At 32.6% G+C, this 5,037-nt stretch overlaps 1 pseudogene; it reads left to right on the top strand.

Moving 5' to 3' along the window:
• The first annotated feature begins 4,376 nt into the window (after positions 1-4,376).
• LOC144225866 (large ribosomal subunit protein eL29 pseudogene) lies at positions 4,377-4,835 on the top strand (annotated as a pseudogene).
• Positions 4,836-5,037: the final 202 nt, after the last annotated feature.

The following is a 5,037-nucleotide window of genomic DNA, read 5'->3' as shown; positions in this document are numbered from 1 at the left end:
GAAAAAATTTCAGGATCTGAAGAGTAGCACTATGGATACCAACTTTGATATCAGGCAGTCCAAAGTCCTATACCTAGATCTATCTCTAATTTTGTGATAGTAGTCACACTGCACAGATTAGGTCTCATTTCCTAATCTGTAAAACTAATCTGTAAAATGTCTGTACCTACAAATTATGCTTTCAGATACATTTGTTAGTGCTCAATGAGTAATAGCAATTGTTATTATTATTATTAGATGAATTTCAAAAACCTTTCATTTAGAGCCATTCAGTTACCCCTTCACTGAAATCTATATTGAGGGTCACCATAGGACAAGTTCATTAGTAATACTGTGTTAAGAACTTTATTTTATATTCAGAAGTTTGTAAATACCAACTAGATTTAAAACTTGAATCTAAATTTCTCTCCTCTTTCAACTGCTTGAATCTGAAGATAGGGATTTTTTAACAAAGTGTATAAACATTTGAATTTCTTTCTCATATAGAAGACTCATCTTTTAAACTTTCCAATTTTGAATTTAGATCAGATAGGTCCTTTTCTACATTGTTTTGAGCAGTTCTTTATGTTTTGGTATGTTCTCATGACATAAAAAATCTAAAGAAGAATTATGCTTTATACAAATATAAACAGTCTCCTAGTTAATAAAAGGAAAAAGGGATGACAAATAAGGTTCGAATAAAAATTTCCTGGTATACATATGCATTTTCTAGTATACTTAAAAGTGGTTGAATCTATTTTTTAACTTTTTGTTGGATGCCATATTTTTTTCTATTATTACCTAATTATGTTTGTTTAAAAATGTCTCCTTGATGGTATTTCCTTTTGAGGACAGTCTCATGATTGTTGTTATGATTATGACTATGAATAATTGTTCTTCAAATCTTCTAGGCTTTGGTAAATTTCACCACTATGGAAATTATTTAGTATAATAGTTATAAAGTAGAATAGTGTGTCTCTTAATTCAATGTCTCATATGCCTTGTTTCTATATGTCTTTAATTTTTTCCCGAAATATTTATTGTGGTTTCACATGAAAACAGCTTATGACCAGGAAAAGCATAAAGTTTTAAAATGAATAAGATTATTCATTTTTAGTCTTTTTAGTCTACAAATAGAAAACTAACATGAAATGGAGGAAGAACAATATTTCTGGATAACTAGAAAAAATCTTAAAATGCAGGTAAATACAATGTTATACTAATTCTCTACTAATGCTTCTTCCTTCCTTAAGGTATAACATAAATTCTTTTTTAATAAAGGTTATACATTTAGTGTGCGTTGTCTTCTAGTTTATATCATCTGAAGACTCCACATTATTGAAAATAATACCTAATCAGTGGATAAATCTAAATGCTTACTTAAAAAATATGAATTATGATTCAAGGATTGTTACTAGGTTCCATTTGTCAACATTTTATTCTCTAGTAGGTTACCATAGCATTTAGGTTTTAATCACTAGGAATCTAACTTTTTATTTCCTTTAATATTTATACCTAGATATAAGCCAGAGGAAAACATCCACCTACATAGTGTTTTATCAGAGACTTGTCATACGATGTTAGTAAGACTAGAGGGATAGTGAAAAGAATATTGATAGTTTTAAATCTGACAGAAGCTAAATCTATTTAGTTTGGCTTCAATTTTTGCAGTATAATTATCTAATAAAATTATATAATTCATATTACAATCAAAGTTTGCCATATGAAATTTGTAGTTATTTACTTTGAATTACATCCTTATGTATCAATGATCTATCACTGTAATGCTTAACTAAATTTTATAAAAGCTTCTAACAGTAGTTCAATAAACTGAGAACATTATTCTACAGTATTGTGAGCATACTGGATTGGGAAAATCACTGATATATTTAAGATGGTGATAACTTTAACTTTTCATGCAATTCAACAAATTATATTTTCACAATCTTTTTAAAAGTTAAACAATTGAACAAGCTAACAAATATAAAAGATGTCTTTTAAAAGGAGTTTTATGTCTGCAGTCTATTAAAAAAATAAATGATCTTTACATCAATATAGATTAATTGCATTACCCCTAGGCCAAATGATATTTTCTCTCAAGGACAAGAGATTAGTTAGGGAGTCCAAGGTTCATTTTGTGAGCTAAATGAAAATAAATTGGTCACAACTTAGAGTTAGCATCTAAGAACTTACAGAGAATCACTCTAACTTGAAGGGAGATTAAACACTGTATAAAGAAAGATATCTCTCTCCAAAATGCAAACCTGGCACCATTTCTGTCAATCATATCAGTAAATTATTAGACACACAGACACACACACACTCAATACTCAGCCAAAATGTTCCAGTGTGGTATAATAGGCCTTTATTACTTCTGATTTGTTTTGTTAACCTGTTTACTTTATGCTTATGCCTTTCTAATCATTAAATTATTTTGATTATCAACCCTGTTTATATATATACACACATATGTCTTTGTATCTGAATGAAAGAGCTCACACACTATGAAAAATCTGTCTGAAAAATGTAATTAACACTAAATGAGAACAAAGACTAAAATTTTTCCAAAAATGATGTCTATTAGAATGCAATTCTATGTGGAATAAAATAATATAAATGTAATAAACTTGCTCTTAAACAGGCTAAATGAACTTTTGGGTAAATACTAGATTATTTGGGGTAGGGAGTAGAGTCTGGAGAATATGGTGTATACAGAAGATTCAAAGAATCATTGCCATATGGTGAGTGTAAAGAGAAATATTTGGAAGTAACATTAGAGATCTTTGAATCAACTAAAGAGAGAAAGTTCTCTGAGAGTCAATATGAATCATTGACAGTGACTGGACAGAGAATAGGTATGATGGCATTAGTGATTGAGGAAGATTTACATCAGCCACACACATAAAGGGTTCAAGTAGAATTTAGAGAAGCAGACCACATTGTTCTCTTTCAGCTTCATTGCTTATGAAGAAAAATATCAGTAAATTGAGTTCAAATCTGCTCTCCAATTCCACAGATAAGAGTCAGAGAAACATTTTTCATCTTGAATGCAAACATTCTCTTTTCTGACAGCATGAAAAGTTACTAAAATTTTTACAGATGTATATAAAGAAGGTTAGAATAGTGGATTCTGAAAGTAATTAATAGAATTTAACTTACTCACCATAAATCTTTATCTCACTCTCCATGAGAGGAGTTGGATAGATACACACACAAAAGTGAGCTAGATTAGTTCTTCTATTCAAAGCCAGGGTATAAGAATCAGGTCATAGTTTATTATAGAGCTAATTTTGCTATTAAGGTCAAAGTTAATAAATGCTTAGAGTTCTAGGTATAAAAGGAAAGTCTAGAGAATCAAGCAGAGTTGACATATCAAAGCTCAACAATGGGTCAAGAGTGTTGGCAGTTAGGCTGAATAAATAAGTAATGGGGGGAAAATAGTCAGCAGCTCATGGAGGAAAAGAGCCAGAATCAAGTGAAGAACAAGGGGTTTTTTTTTTTTTTTTTCAGTACCAGCATCCAGATCCAACAAACCCAATCTATGTTTACATAACCTGAACTAAATAGTTTTTGGTACTTTGAGATCTCACATTGTGGAACCCTGCAAATAAAGATGAAAATGCTGTAGGTTTTGAATTCAGTGAATGAAATATATCAAGAGAAAAATAAATACCACAAAATATGCTAAGAAATTCCAGATTGTTCTCCCCAAAGAAATCAAGTGATATGAAAATAAGTTCTCTTCTGAAGCAAAAGAAAAGTCAAACAAAGGGAAATGTTGCTAATTATCTTTATCTGGGAATTTCATCAAAGACAGCATTTTGGGGTTTGTGGTTAACATGATTCATTGCTTGTGTTCATGTTTTGCCTAGATTTTCTTCAGTTGCCCTCTAATTAGTGCTTAAGAAATTATGGTCAGCAATTTTAATGGTTTTGAACCCAAGAAAGAGGAAAAATCTTTTTAAAAATACAGGTTGTTCAATCATATCTTTTGGTAATATAAGAAACAACATGGCAAGAAATTTGATCATAGAGTGTCCACATCCAGTGACAGCCCCATCATCTTCTTCTGTGTGTGCTGTGGTGACCTGTATCTAACTGGTATTGATGGAGTCTGGAGAAGCTAGCTACTCCTAGCACACTATTCTAACTATGTACTTCTATTCTAAGGGCTCTTGAAATTTGATTTTCAATCTGTTTTAATTTCTTTAAGTCTCTCAAATAGAATTTATTATTGAGGGTTCCATAGAGTCCTTATTGATAATGAGTAATTATAAAGCATTATATGAGTAATGCTGTTATGAACTGTGATTCAGACCTTCAATACAAAGAAAACAGCTTCAATACATTAAAAAAAAATAGAAGCCGCTTTGACAGCTGTGGGCTCTGGCGCAGACATGGCCAAGTCCATGAACCACACCACACACAACCAGTCATGAAAAAGGCACAGAAATGACATCAATAAACCCCAGTCACAAAGATAAGAATCTCTTAAGTGGGTAACAAGTTCCTGAAGAACAAGTACTTTGCCTAGAAGCATAACAAAAGGGCCTGAAGAAGATGCAGGCCAAAAATGCCAAGGCCATGAGTGCACATGCTGAGGCTACCAAGGTCCTCATCAAGCTCAAAGATCCTAAAGGCCAGCAGACTCAAGCTCAGTTGACTTGCCCACACTGCTCACTCCCAGCTCAAGAAACATCCTCACGCCCACGTTACTAAGGGTCTCAGTTTCTGTCAGCCAAAGTCCAAGACCAAGGCAAACAAAGGCCCATGATGCAGCTGTGATTCTAGCTCCAGTTCCCGCTGTGGCTCAGGTTCCCAAAGGTGCCCAGTCCCCAACAAAGTCTCCAGTGTAGAGGTTTCTGTCAAACGATGTGAGGATGGAAGGACAGCTGTGACCCCTGGGCTTCTGTCAGCATGGGGCTGGTGTTCTATGCTATCTGTACAAATAATTTTTTAGAATTTTTCACAATTTTGCTGCTTCCTTATTTTAAGGGAATTTATATATTTAAAAAAAATCTACTGGTGGGTAAAATTTTCCCTCTGAGCTGTTTGAAA

Source organism: Crocuta crocuta, unplaced genomic scaffold (genome assembly GCF_008692635.1).
Source record: "Crocuta crocuta isolate KB4526 unplaced genomic scaffold, BGI_CrCroc_1.0 scaffold131, whole genome shotgun sequence".
Taxonomy (NCBI): domain Eukaryota; kingdom Metazoa; phylum Chordata; class Mammalia; order Carnivora; family Hyaenidae; genus Crocuta; species Crocuta crocuta.
The sequence above is the reverse complement of the archived record's forward strand: the minus strand, read 5'-3'. Positions and strand labels throughout refer to the sequence as shown.